This window comes from Nicotiana tabacum, chromosome 10 (genome assembly GCF_000715075.1).
Source record: "Nicotiana tabacum cultivar K326 chromosome 10, ASM71507v2, whole genome shotgun sequence".
NCBI lineage: Eukaryota > Viridiplantae > Streptophyta > Magnoliopsida > Solanales > Solanaceae > Nicotiana > Nicotiana tabacum.
In genome coordinates, this window is record NC_134089.1 from 131343571 (window position 1) to 131359979 (window position 16409).

Sequence of the window (16409 nt, forward strand, 5' to 3'; positions counted from 1 at the left end):
AACTCTTAATGCTCTTGTGTCACACTTGACCCACAAGCTTTCAAAGTTTAAATGTGCTAATGATGCATTCGCATTGAGGGCAATTGTTAGTCCCAATTGATGCTTGTTGAGGTTACTTTAGGATAAGCAGGAATTACGTGAGTGTTGTCCATTGAGGGGTAGGTCTCATTTTATTTGCTTGAAGACAAGCAAAGGGTTAAGTTTGGGGGAGTTGATAACTGTGATTTTTACATGTTTTATACCCATTCTTACCTAAGCTTTCTGCATTAACTGCTATAAATTTGTCCCAAAATGCTTACAAGTTGTGCTTGATTGCAGGTTTGAACGACAAGATGACAAATGCCAAAGATCGGCTCAAAAAGGAGTGAAATCTGCCAAGTGTCAAAAGACAACTGAAAGAGGGAACAAAATGACCTGTGCGGTCCGCACTGTTTTGTCACGCGGCGGCACAGGAGAGTTCAGAGGCTGGGCATTTTCAAGGTCAACCTGCGCGGTCCGCACTGTTTTGCCACGTGGCCGCGCAGGAAAGTTCAGAGACCATGCCATTTTAAAGTCAAGATGCGCGGTCCGCACCCCTTTTCATCTACTATTTCTTCAATTTTTGTTTCTATTATGGCTAGCTAAACCCATTAGCTAGGATTGTGGCTCAACCCTAGTGTGGTAATTAATGGGTGTGATTGTTTAAAGAATGAATGATGTTGGGTATTTGTTATTTGGATTAATCTTATGTTTTCATTAAGATTTGGTGGTTGCAAACACTAAGTCTAGCTTAGTGAGTCTTGACTCTTCTTGAGAAAGAGAGTCTATGACCCCAAGATTAATTCCAACAAGGAATTGGGATGGACCCATGAGAATGGTAGTCCCAATTAACGGGTTAAACCTCGAGAGAGTAATTACCCAACTTGAACCATAAGTTGCTTGGGCAAATTGGCCTACCCAATTGGTCTCGAGAGAGTCAATTGGGAAAAATAACTCTCTCTACCGAGAGGTGTGAGAGTGGGTGCAAAAGTGCAACGGTTATAGCATAAGTCCCATACTCATCATTCTTGCATTAGGAATCTCTACCCGTTAGTTGACCACCTAGATGCATGCCACGACCCTAGTGTCTTTCTCTATATTGCATACAACTTAGAATCAATATCTTAGCCTAACTTAGCTTTAAATTTGTAGTTGCTATATTGTAGTTGATAATCAAAAGAAAACCAAAAATGTTAGAAAATCAATTAGGAGCTAAAACATAGTCCTAGACCATACAAACACTCAACTCCAAATTGAAGCTCCCTGTGAAAAATTGACCCCGATACCGCTATTGGGTAAAAGTATTAGCACCCACTCTTCCTTAGGTTGAGTCCGCTGCGATCATACGCGTATCCTTCTCAGCTGGACGATGCAGATAACTTTGAAAGTAGCAATAATATTTGTACGGCTAAGAGTAGTCTCTAATACATGAGATGTGTGTGCATGGTTATAACTGAGATTGAAGATATTTTAAATTTTGGGTTAATTCTATTTTCAAAGAAACTTCTACCAAAATTTTTGTTTAAAGAAGTTTGGGAGTTAGTTAAATTTTTAACGCTAATAATCTGTATGAATAGTTATGTGGCCTAAGGATATGATTTGCCTAAGAGCAAATAATTCAATATTCAATTTATGGATGCAACCCTCCATTATAAGTTTGGTTGCAAGAGAAAAAGAGTTGAGCAGAAGAGTAAGAAGCATAATAGATTAGCCACGTCTTGGTTGTTGATTTTGGTGATTGAAAGATACTTTCAGGAAAGTGCTTGAATAGTTCTCAATTTAATGTATTTTAATGCAATTTGATTGTATTAATAATATCGTGATAGTGATGTTATACATATGACTGTAGCATATGAATGCATAATCCTGGTGCAGTGAGTTTAATAAGTATAGTAGTAGCACTACATGATGCAAACTTGTAAATTATGACAGTTCGTGGATGAATATCAACTTGTGGGAGAAGATAAGACTTAGATATATGGATTAATCACCAATACAGTAAGAGGTTGAATACGAAACTTAGTACATAGTGACATTATTAGTATTAAAGTAAAGGTAAGTAGTAGAGTAGTGAGACTACGAACATCAGAAGAAACTACATGAACAATAGATGACGTGTGAGTACTTATACAAAAAATGAAAATGACATGACTGTCAGTGAGAAAAGTAATGCCATTTACACGATTTGTCAACATGTGTTGCTTTCGTAAAGCATATATGTGAGGTAGATGAACAACATGTTATGAGATGATGGAGTATATTAGGATAAAGAAAGAATTTGAGTACTTAGATGAACCATTTGGTTTCAACCCAAGTGGGGGAATCTTACTACTAGTCCTATTTATCGAACATGTATGGACATAGTACAAATTTGTAATACCTTTACGAACTTGTAAAAAAAAAAGGTTAGCATGGTAGACTTGAGGACGCTGGGATTAGATTGATCGACTACCTGTTTCCCCGTGCTTGCTTGCCATGAAGTGACAGTCGTATTCTCCATTTTGGTTGAACCTAATATTAATTGTAAAGGATTCAACTGGTATGCTTATAAGCAAAGTTACCTCATTAGTATGATAAGTGAATAGCAAATGTTGTATCTAATTACAACGGGAGGAACTAGAATTGAGCAACTGACTGTTGAGCTAGTCTTGGTAGTTAATGAATTTCCGAATGTACGTTAGAGAGCATACCGATTGTACCACCTTTATAGGAAGATAATATACTACCAAAAATATAGTATATATATTTTGTATTATAGAGTAGCTTTGTGGATTTTCAAAGGAACAAAAATAGAGAGATAAGATAGATTACTTTAGTTTTACCACATACGTTGATGAAGTTGTAATTCCAATTTGAGTGATTGTGATAGGCTACGGAAGATATGAGCCCGAGGTCTACTCTGACGATATATAGAGCATAATATCCTATTCAGTGTGTTTGAAAGAAAGAGTAATTGTATGAAATATCTGTATCATCACATGTGAAGATTAGCATTGCATGAAATATTTACGTAGGGACATATAGATGTGTTTCATCGCTACCGTACACAAGAGTATTATATAAGAGTGCTTGGATGTGTTCTAGCACTGCCGTATATAAAATTTTTGGATTTGTTCCACTGCAAGACTATGGTTATGATGCTTAGATATGCTCCAAATGGAGACGCAAGAAAATATGAGATCCAGTCCCAACATCAGGCAGACAGATATTACCTACTGAGTTATTCATGATCAATTATTTTGGACCGAGTTTGTGCATGATAGTAAATTTACTAATTTGATACGAAACTCTTACCGTTTTAGGCATTACATGAATGTCAGTGTCTTGCTCTATCTATTTGGTTGGATACGGTAAGCCACAGTTGTTGGATCTAGATTTGATTTAACAAGCCTTTGAATGATGTTGCACTAAATACCTGAGTGATTTCGAACAATATAGAGCAGATAAAACTCCTATTCTACAAATGATATTGTGATTTGGAGTACATGAAAGGTGAAAAACACTTTTAGAAGATTGTATCATGAAAGGCATTATGAGATTTTGAATGAGATTGGCTTAGTGGCATATAGACTTGTCTTGTCCTTAAGACGTTTAACTGTACACCTTGTGTTTTATGTGTTTATGATGAGAGTGATATAAAATTCAGCCCAAGGAAGTGGAACCGGAAAAAAAAATCAAATTATATAGGAGGGCTCATAGTTATTATTGATAGGCAAGTGCCATAATTGAGCTCGAAGATGGTTGCTTCAGCAAAAGTGTTATGGTGCAACCATTCGATCGAGGAAGTTACGTTGCAGTCTAGAATAAACATGTGGAGAAATTATTTATAGCTATTTGAAGTATCAGATACACTTTCTAACTCGTTCGAGGACGAACAAAAGTTTAAGCGGGGGAGAATGTAATAACTCGAAATAATTTTATATATTTATTTGATAAATTGAAAGAATTATTTGTATTTATAGGTATTAGATCAAATGCTAACCTAGTGGAAGAATATTTATTATAGTATATAGGAAAAAATAATTTATTATAATTTAACATAGTGTAATGAATAAGTGGCTAGTGGATAATTTTACAACTTTACTTGAGTTTTTCTTAAACAAAATGGAGTGGGCCTTGAGCCCATACCTTGTGCTACTAGGATTTAGAGGTGAGAATATATATTTACAGCTAGGTTTTTTTAGAAAGAAAAATAGCGTAGACTATATTGGGGGAAAACAGTTTGACTTTGTGACTGCGTTGGAAGCCAAATCACTTTTATTAATCACTATGCAGAAATTTTTATAGAGGAATCCAATTTACAGGGTATGTTATATGTAATTCTTACCCACAATAACGTTTTCAAAGTAATTGGGATGAAGGGATATTAATTCTAATGATTAGCTAATGATTGTGAGGCGAATTATTTGGCAATGATTGATAGAAATTACAAAGCTAATGCTATGAAATATATTGGATGTAGTTTTGGTTGCCACTTTTTTTTTAAATAGGAAATATATGATTAACTAATTTGGTTGTAAATAATGAAAAATGAAAATTGTAGTAGCATAATAGTTATGTAATGAAGATTGAATATGAAATGGTTTAATGAAATAAAGTAACCAATTTTGTTAGCATGAGAAATCTGGATTTTCGGAAAAGGTGGGTTAAAATGTGAGACTACTGTTTCGGTAATTTTATTTTTTTCTATCGTTGAAAATGCTGCGTTTGATGTTAATTGTATACAAATTTTTATTTTGACTCGTCCTAAGATTATAAAAATTATTCACTTAGATTAATTAAGACGTGTTATTCAATATTTTTGATAGATTGTGGCCATTAGAGGCCATTTGATTGGTGTTCTTGCAAGCTTGGGAAACTTCCCGTTAACGAGGTAAGTGAGACTTTAAGCTTTGATGCTTGCTTTTCCAAAACCCGTTTTGATAGTAAGTTTTTTTTTGCCCGGTCCATGTGTTGGGACAAGCGTGCGTTTGGCAGAATCGGTGGTCGTTGACCAACCGCAAATATATATTATTTTGTAAAAAGCTAAAATTATTGAATGAGTAATTTGTGATGTTGTGTGATGTGGCGTAGCCTCGTGCTATGTCGTTGAGGCGTTAGAATTTATTCCTTCGCTGCCGTAACATATATTGGGGCACTGTGTATGTCGCCGTTATAAATTTTAGGGCATTGTGTATACCGCCGTTATAAATTTGGGGCATTGTGTATGCCGCCGATATAAAATTTGGGGCATTGTATATGCCGCCGATATAAAATTTGGGGCATTGTGTATGCCGCTGATATAAAATTTGGGGCATTGTGTACGTCGCCGTTATAAATTTGGGGCATTGTGTATGCCGTCGTGAAAGATTTTGGGCATTGTGTATGATGTGGACTCGTCGGGGTGTTTGGTTAATTTCCTGCACTGCCGTTAATGGCAAGTCCTTAATGTAGATTGTGTTGAGATGCATAAAATGTTGTTGTTGAATAATTATTTGGACCTTATAGAGTAATTATATGGTGAAAGAATATGTGCATATTATTTCTGTGCTCTTTGTGTGTTTGTATTTTCTAACACTTGTTCCAGAGGTATTCAAAGTGGCGGGTCGATGATCTTACTGGGTTATATTTACGTATAACTCACTTCTTACCTGCATATCCATGCAGATACTATTGGTGAAGACGGAGCTAGTAGCCGACGAGTTCGCTAGAGTTGATTCAGTTATTGAGGTGAGCCGCCGCATTGTTCGTGGAGGCTGCCCAAAGAGTCTTTATCATTTATTCATATGAGGTCTTTTGTAATTCTCTTAGATGCTCCATGGTCTAGTGTGGGATTTGGGCTAGAATGTTAATCTTATATTTTGAGATATAATTGTTCGTAATAGTTATCAGATTATTTGGATACTCATTTAATTAATCAAATGTTGTAAGTTAATGGCTAAGGTAAGAAAGTGTGGTTCGCCCGACAGGTGGTGTTAGCTGGGTGCCAGTCACGTCTAGGGGTAGTTTTGAACGTGACACTTGCCTTCTTCTTAACTCTTTTATAGCTAAATGAAGAGCAATTGTATATATACCCATCAAAAATCTTTTCATCTTCCAATATAGGACAATGCCCCATTGTCAAGGAGGGAAACTTAAATTTTTTATTTTCCCTACATTTCCCATTTACCCTCTTTTAAGCTTATTTTAGCTTTAAAAACTCAACAATCCCCCACATCAATGGAGAATGGCTATATCACGGAAATATGCATGAAAAACGGTGTGATTCGCAAGCAAGGATTAATCGCATCTGGATAAGTAGGTTTCCCTTTGAACTTTCCGTAGAGAACTTATATCAGATATACTCGGTCAATCGGTAGATTTGATATCTTTGAACCATCGAACTTTGGTGTATACCTAGACAACCATAAGTCACAAAATCAACTCTTAACCGTCTTTGGTTCTCATTGTTGTGTTCGTTTCAGCCATGAACACCGTCTGGTTTCATAAGTGCGTAGAGAACTGGCCTTACAAAATTCTCCTTAAAGCGGCCAACACTTCACACTTACATAGGTAATTCATAAATGTGTCATCCCGTAGATACACCATTTGATATGCCCCATATCAAATTTAGAAATTATTAAAAATCCTTAATATTTTATCCTTGGTAGTGATCATTGTCTCATCACAAGAATTGACCAAAATTTTAGTTGACAATGTTGAACCGTCATTAATGACTTTGTTTGATCTCCTTGAACCTAGATCTTGGGATCTCCAGTCTTCTAGGTAAAGTTACCACCACAATGACTTGTTCTCGGCCATAGTCTCATTCCTCTCGATGATTTTTCAACTACCTCTCTAGTTAGGCCTTTTGTAAGTGGATCCGATACATTATCACTTGACTTTACGTAGTCAATCGTGATAATTCCTCTAGAGAATAGTTGCCTAACGATTTTATGTCTTCTTCGTATATGACGAGATTTACCGTTATACAACCCAGCTCTTCCAATCTTTCCTACCACTTCCGTTCCTATCGCTGGTGAAGAATATTTGACAAGACTCAAGAAAGGATAAGAAAAAAAAGAATAATGAAGAAGAAAGCTACCATGACCCTCAAAGGCTCCATGTTGTTTTCAATTCCTACGGATCTCTCCCTACTTCCGCACCCGACATGTGAGTTTGTCTTTTGGATTTGAAACTGTTAGAAAAAAAGATGACAGTTTGTAACTGTGAAAATTTTGAAGATGTTGCAGTATTCAAATTTTATAGATAAATTAGAAAAATTTGGAATTATTTGTTTAGTTAGGATAATTTTAGTATGCAGAGTGTCTAAGTGGTGACCTCTGCATACTAGACCGTATATTTTGATATTGAGGCATCAATTCGATGAATAATACAGGAAAACTTGCAGTTGTTTACTAACTAAAGAAAATTGAATATGTAGTGTCATTGATTCATCATTGGTGATATTAGAGACAGATTATTTTTTCGACTATAAAACCTTCTATAACCATTTATTGTACTTTAGACGATGACAAAGAGTTACATGCAAGGCATATGATTCATCACCCCTTTTAATTTGAGCTTGTATTTGGATTACTCACAAAGTTAGATGCATGGATTTGAAGGATAAAATATTGAACTTTTCCGAAATATAGATCTTTTTTATTGGTAAACAAATACGTGGAACTCACGTTTGTATGATTGCCTAACCAGATTTTCATTTGTCTAAGATAATAATCATTTTGAATATTATTTATTAAATACAAGTAGTTAAATGTTACATATCTTATTTTTCGAGTAATGATTCATTTGCCAATTCTAGATTTTGAGCTTGTAGTTTCCCAGATAAATTTTCCATACTATATATTTTTTCTATTATAGCCACGAATTCTTAAAGTTTATCCTCCTCAAGTGTAAATGCTATCGTTTCTTCTTCTTCATTTTTTTTTTTTTTTTTTAATATGGAGAATGGTAGAGCTAACGGAGGAAAAGAGACATCCAAGTTAGAAATACACTAGCGCCGCTTTTAGTTTGTTGTCTATTATAGTAACTAACTTGACGAGGATACACTGTTGTATGATTACTTAATTTATTATATTTCTATTAAAGCAGAATATTTAATTACTATTTAAAGAAAGTTTTTGAAGCATCTCATGAAGTCAAAGTCCTTCAATACATGCTAAAATGTATCAACTCCTTATCTTCAATGGAATACATAATATCTAAACAACAAAACTTAGTATATATCTTGGTTTTCGTAACCTTCATATTGTTTAACTTTACTCATATAGTTGATTTTACACGATAAAGCTCTCATGGAAAATAAAAGCGAATCACAATGTAGATGAATTCTAATGGAGTTCTCTTCAAGAAGATGCCGTTCCCCTAAAATAAATGTGATAATATGTAGTATTAGATTTAAGGACCCTTAAATTATTAACAAAAAGATATTTTTCCTTTTTTTTTTTCCTTTGTCTCATTTCTTTCAGTATTTCTTACTGAATTTTACAGCTACCCTCCTTCCTGTTCTAACTTCCCTTTAATGATTTTATGTGTTTGAACATCGAGAGGAATTTCAAGAAAGTTACGTGCATCAAAGTAGCATCTTTAGTCATTTGTAAGTATAGGATTATTCTTATAGTATACCTTTATTGTTTCCTTTTTTTTTTTGTTAACCGGAAGGTAATTTTAATTTACTTTGTACTTACGAGCTATAATTTTTCATGAATTTGATTTTCTATATATATTTTTTTGTTTCAGGTCCATGTGCTCAGAGGGAGGTTCACGGCTAACAAACACATACTATATTTTTATTTTCTTTTGTTTCTCTTTTCAGGTTCATGTGCTGATGGAAAATTTCCCCTTAACATTCTATTCAATGGTTTTATGTGTTTAAACATCATGAATATTTGCAAGAAATTTTGACAAGCTTTAAAATTATTGCTTTAGTCATTACTGGGAGTAGGAATATTTCTTTGGTGTGCCTTTATCGTTTCCTTTTTGTTTTGTTAATCAACATGTAATTTTCATTAGTTTTTCTTAAATTCCTTTACTTTGTATTTTCGGGTTGTAATTCTATTAAGATTTCAAGTTTTTAAATTTTTTTATCAAGCTGATGCTGTTAGGGAGAAGTTTGAGGCTAACAAACACGTGTTACGTTCTATAAATCTATAATTTTGTTCTTATTAGCATGTTAGTTTTACTTCATGCGTTTATATCGTAAAATTCCATTTTTTGGTAGAAACAATTATTTTTGACTGATTGTGGGGATTAATGACTATAGCTTTATATTTTACTTATTTGCATCATTTTGTTTTTCATTTTCTTCCATTAAAATTATGATTTTAATATTTAGTTTGTAAGATACTTTTTCCTGACTGCGCGAAGCGCGGGCAAATATACTAGTCTTGAAAATGAGTCAGGTAATCTACTACAACAGGTGTAAAATTCCTTATACTAATGAGGTATACATGTACATATTGGAGAGCGGACATGAAACCTAATCTCCTCTCGTGTGTTTGGAATGAATATTCCAATTCATTACGAAAGTTTCAGTTTTGAGGGTGTAGTTTGTATGACGGAATTCATTTTTCTAGAAAATGTTCACTAAATAATGACTTATTTTTCACAAATATGTTTTGGAGATCATGTTTTCAAGTTTTTGGTTAGAGTGTGAATTAATTTTAGAAAAAAAAACTTTTACTTAAGATTAATGACAACGTTAGCAAATCTGTGCTTTTATAAATTTTTTGAGTAATAAAGATTGACAATAAGATCTAAGTGTTGATTAAAGAAGTAATATATAAAATTAAGAGTTGAGATAATTGTGAATTAAATTAAATTACTGCTACATAATGTCCCCCTTTTGATGATAATGTTTTCCTGAAAAATATTTCTTGACAACACAAAGCCCCAGAAAATGAAATAATTTATGTTCTGAAAAAAATTCGAAGAAAATACATCATACTACACATATGCACTAATTCAATGAATACCTATTCGGCTTGTAACTAGATAAAGCAATCCACTTATGGCCATTATTAAGTCACTAAAATTGTGTGGAAAATGTTCTTTAACTCACACTATCTGCATCTGGTGACAAAGTTTACTTAATCAAACTCTAAATGAAGAATGTTTGTTGAGTTGAATCTATCTGTTTGTTAATATTAACTAGAGGAATCATTGAACAAGTAGATCCTTTTTGTTTCTTCCATATTAAGAATGGTAAACCTTTTATAAATACAAATTTCCTGTTTAACTTAACATGGGCACTAAATTAAGATGCGGGGAAATGCAATATTCTTTTTGTTCTTTTCTATATTGAATCTTCTGAGGGGTGCTATTTAGTTCTAATTATATAGGCCGGCAATAAAATAACTTTGGGATATGAAAAAAATGAACTAATTACATAAGCCGGCAAAAAGAGTTATATAACCAATTTATCTTCTAGATATTCAAAAAAATCAACATATATTGGTACTACTGAGACTTCTGTGGTCAAGGGTGAATTATTAACATGGAATAGCACAAAATTTGAAAGAGAAAAATCTAAACATACACAGTTTTTTTGCATAAATAACATTCCACTTGCATAATATTTGAAAAGGTTCCGCAGGTGCTGTTAGTATCCTATATTTGTAAAATAATTCTAGAGAATATAAAATAAAGTATAAACAAAAATGGAAACAAAAATAGAATTTAATCCAAGCCTACTGAATTCACAGTGTTTCCTTAAGGAACTTAATTCCCTCCTAGTACCCAAGGTTGTGGATTATTTCCTCCCATGATAGAACGAATTACACACTGGTGTAGCGGTACTTCAAACCCCCAGTGTTTCAGCTAACACAAAGATCAGTAGCAAATCACACTTACTGTTACTTTCTTAGTAGTTAAAACAATGCAGAATAAAGGAGGAGAAGTGTGATGACCCAAAATGCGCCGAATTGTCCTACGGACTTCCAATTCTAAATCTGAACATGCTCCTAAGTCCAAAATCACCATACGAAACTATTTGAATCATCAAAATTCCATTCCAGGGTCGTTTGCTCAAAAGTCAAATCTCCGGTCAAGCTTAAGAAATCTTTAGCCTTAGATTTCTAGATTCCGTTAAATGGCGATAATTTGATCTAGGGACCTCCGAATTCGATTTCGGGCATATGACCAAGTCCCAAATCACGATACGAAACTACCGGAATGGTCAAAACTTGGATCCGGGTTCGTTTGCTCACAATGTTGACCAAAGCCAACTCAGTTGAGTTTTAAAGCTCTAATTCATAATTTAATCAATTTTTCATACAAAAACCTTCCGGAAAATTCTACGGACTGCGCACGCAAGTCGAGGAATTATTGATAGCGCTTTTTTTCAAGGTCTTAAAATGCCGAGATGATTATTTAATTTAAAGATGACATTTCGGGTCATCACATTCTCCACCTCTAAAACAAACGTTCGTCCTCGAACGTACTAAGAATTATTCTGACGTTTCCAAATTGATGATTTTACTTTTATACGTATACTCGCGGTTGATCCCACATTACTGCATTCGACATAAGTCCGACAATACCATTTCAATTGAGATTATTTCCTTTATCCATATTTGTAAACTTTGAAACAAATTTCTTACACTCCAATCATTTCCAGAAAGGTTCGATTTTCACGTCAACACATGATATTAGTCCCGACTGGCTATAGCAACTCGTGCCTATGCACCCATCAAATACGAGGTATTACATTCTCCCCGACTTCGGGTCATTCGTCCTCAAATGAGAAGTAGAGTCTGTCCTCCAACATATAATGTATCTTGTCTCTTTCTTTGCACATCAGTATCCCAATTTTTTTTCTAACTCCCAAATTTTGCTGAAATTTCGGCAGAGTCTTCCCTGTAATTGGGCCTATCCACCTATCAGAGTAACACCAAAACAACTCCTAACAACATGTCCACAACCCAAAAACGCACCACAAAGTATATATCAATAACACTAATCTCCGCATTATAAGCACGACATTATCACAATGATATCTTGACATAAAACGCATCATATGTATGACCATAACCACATCTCTGGTCTTAATGGTTGTTCGTAATAGATTACAACATCGCCAATTAACCTCATGTTAACAAACTTTCGTTTCAAACCTCCAGTTTACTACCAACAAGGCATGAAGATCTTATAATTACTTACCCGAATTAATGAGCCACAATTTAACGCCACCTGGGCTCTCACCTTGTAGGCTAAAATTCAATAGTTACAATACAATTTTGGCAAATTATGCACAGAGATATTCATAAAAGAATTTTCAAATAAGCCTAATAGGCATGACTCCCCAAGTGCTATAGCACAAATTTAATTTCACAAAAGGAGAATTTAAACACATAAATTTTTCACCACCAGGACCTCGTCCTTATATAACATCCGCCGCAGCTTGTAGCTCGGTTTAAATATTTCATATTATATAAAAATGTGAAGATCTCATCCTCAACTCTGAATCACAAGTATTTTGCACATTGTGCCAACTAAAATTTCCCATTTCCTTTCTTCCTTCTTTCAAATAATTTCAGTTAAACAAAATCACAACATACAATGATCCCTCTTACCGGTAGGGCATATAATTTACAAAATCAATTATTTAGAAATTACATCAAACTCATTGAATTGATTAACAAAAGTCACTTTTAGCCTCACAACTATTTTTAGTGACCAACACATAATGATAGACATAGCTATTTCCATATAATCTCCCAACAGAAGTATTCACATATGTAGATTTAAGAATTATGAAGCTCACTCATAAGTGGAGCACAATAGGAGAACTTTCCTCGATACTCAAAACCGAATCAAGTTAAGGAAATTTTGACTTTATAATAATTCGAGACCGTACTTATAACGATACCGTCTGGGTAGCAACCTCAGCCATACCATAGAAAATATATCAACGGACTGGGTCTCCACCTTTAGGAGTCTCACCTCCACCTCTAACATCTTGACCCCTACATCTCCATTAGGTGATCTCTCGATACGTCTGCATCTTTCGTCGGAACCACAACTGGTCTAGTAGATACATTATCTTTCCACTACCTCTACTTGTTATCTCAAACACAGCAAAATCAACCCCATTGCTTTCGACTATTCTCACGTTCTGCAATACTTCATAGTAGTGGTCAAGATAATCCCGCGGGTCCTCAAAAGATGCACCGCTGAAAGTGGTAGCGAAGAGCTTGGTGAAACCTATCCAACCTCCGCAAAGCCTCCAAAGACATAATTGATCTATCACCGGTCTGTGATGTTCTTCGGCTGAAGAAGCGGCACGTGACTTCGCCATTCGTGAAAGGACAAGAGTAGAGGTTTCAATTTAGCAATGTGAGAACAAAATCGCACGACAGAGAAGAATGAGAGTGAAACTTTTCCTAACTCTGTAGCCTCTGGGGGATAAATACAGACGTCTCCGTACCGATCCCTCAGACTCTACTAAGCTTGTCTGTGAATTGTGAGACCTATGTAACCTAGGGCTCTGATACCAACTAGTCACGACCCGGATTTTCCGCCCTCGGGAGTCGTGATGGCGCCTACTAGTGAAAACTAGGCAAGCCAACCAACTGAATTATTTACCTTGTTTCCATTTTTAATCCGATAACAGGTAAGAGCCAACAATTAGATAACAACAGAATTGAATAAGCGGAAGGTTGCATTGTAAAGTTTTAATAATACTGCTAATACCAATCCATAACAAATCTACCCAAGACTGGTGTCACAACTTCACAGACTGTCTAGGAGTACTACAAATAAAGGTCTGAAAGAAATAAATACAACATTGTCTCCGGAAATACATGAAAGAAACAGGAATAGTAGATAGAAGGAGACACCAAGGCCTGCGGACGCTTGCAGGACTACCTCGGGTCGCCTGATGAACAAGAAACATCAATCTCACTGCGGTCCGAAATCTACAACACTGAGATCTGCACAAAAGAGTGCAGAATGTAGTATCAGCACAACCGACCCCATGTGCTAGTAAGTGCCTAGCCTAACCTCGGCGAAGTAGTGACGAGGCTAGGACCAGACTACCAAATAAACTTGTGCAATATAGCGTACAAAAATAATAGGAAGCAGATAACAATGATGGCAACAATGATCAACCAGTGATATAAATAATAGATAACCAGAACACCATAAATGTTTCTCAACAAATAATAAATACAAGTGCAATCAATTAATCAAGTCCTTCAAATATAAATCTTTTGCCTATAAATCCTTCAAGTAATAATCTCTAAGATAATATGCTTTTCAATAAATATATTTCGAATATATTTCCTTCAAATAAATATCTTTCAGATAAGCATCTTTCGAATATAATTCTTTCGAGTAAAGGTCACCTTGTGACACCTCATTTCATAATCATAAATAATATAGGTCTCAGCCCACTTTCATATTTTCATGGCACCTCGTGCCCATATTTATGTCACAATCGCACGGACAACTCACGTGCCATTAAATAAGACCATAATATTTTTTCCGGCACCTTGTGCCCACATATTTCTGTCTCACATTGTACAACGATATTCTCATGTTACTCAGCTCATAGGTTCCATAACCCAATACAATTAAGAATGTTCAAGGAGCCTCATTCACTTAACATAAAGTAGAGTACAACTTCCAACCCAATTAGGAAATCAACAAGAAAAGATGAAGTTATTTTTAGAAATCATTTGATAAAGAAAATACCATGTTCAATTAAAGTACAATATCGAAGGAATCATTACTTTTAATACAAAAACTAATAAACCAAAACATAGTAGAAATTCCTTTTTAAGTAAAGTACAACCTCCAAACGGTTTAAGGAAACTTTAGTTGAGAAATCAACTGAGTTAAAAATGTAACAATTCTTGAAATTTGAAGTATTGAACATATTAAAAAAAATAAGGCGAGGTATTGTAAACACTATGGATCCCAACACAAAGGATCCCAACAGTAAAGGGATCTAAACAGTTAATACACTTGAATTGTTAATAACAAGTAAACACAGCAAACAGAAAGTGCGCGGCATCACCCTTCGTGCTTTAACACTCTCTCACCAAAACAATACACGGCATCACCCTTCGTGCCTTAACACTCTCTCACCAAAACAATACACGGCATCACCCTTCGTGCTTTACACTCTTCCTCACCCAAGCAACAAACACAAGGCAAATAGGGTAAGGGAATCTATAACATCGAAATAAAATCAAGTAAGAACGGAAAATTAGTAAATAAACGTACAGGACAACATAACTCAATTAGAATCAGGAAAAATCAAGTACAAGTGCACGGTATCACCCTTCGTGCTTTTACTCTCGTCCTCAGCATAAGAATCAATATAAACTGCATGACATCACCCTTCGTGCTTTACACTCTTCCTCACCATAAAATCAATATAATCGGCACGGAATTGTACATCGTGCGGCACGACATCACCCTTCGTGCTTTACACTCTTCCTCACAAAATCATACACGACATCACCCTTCGTGCTTTAACACTCTTTCTCACCCAAACAACAATCACAAGAAGTAAGGTCAAGGAAATAAATGAAATCACAATAAAATCACGGTAAGGGAATAATAGTACAACAATCAAATCCCGGCAAGGAAAACAACATCAAAACAATAACATCCCGGCAAGGAAGACACTATCATGATTCTCTCTCTCCTTTCTTCTTTCACGTTTACTTCCCAATTCTATTCACAACTTGAGCCAATGCTCTACAATATTCAAAAATTCAATTCTCAACTTGAGCCAATGCTCTACAATGTTCAACAATTCAATTCTCAACTTGAGCCAATGCTCTACAATGTTCAACAATTAAATTCTCAATTTGAGCCAACGCTCTACCATGTTCAATTAACAATAATACTTCCACAAGTCATATTCCTTAATAGAAATTATCATATAGAGCATATACAATACGAAACGGAGTCACATTAATCAAAGTATAAGACTCACGGGCATGCTTGACACCAACGTATAGATACTCGTCACCATGCCTATACGTCGTACTCAACAAATAACACATAACAAATAGGACACAACTCCTAATCCCTCAAGCTAAGGTTAGACCAAACACTTACCTCGCTTTGCAACCAATTCAAAATTCCAACAAGCCTTTGCCTTGCGAATTCGTGCCCGAAATTCTCAAATCTAGTCATAAATAATTCGATTCAGTCAATAAAAATTATAGGAATTAATTCCATATGAAATTCTACATTTTACATTAAAAATCCGAAATTGTACTAAAAATTTGCCCGTGGGGCCCACGTCTCGGAACCCGACAAAACTCACAAAATCCGACAACTCATTCAACCACGAGTTCAGCCATACAAATTTTATTAAATTCCGATAACAACTCGACCTCCAAATCTAAAATTTTCATTTTTGGAAGATTTTGCAAAAATCTTGATTTTCT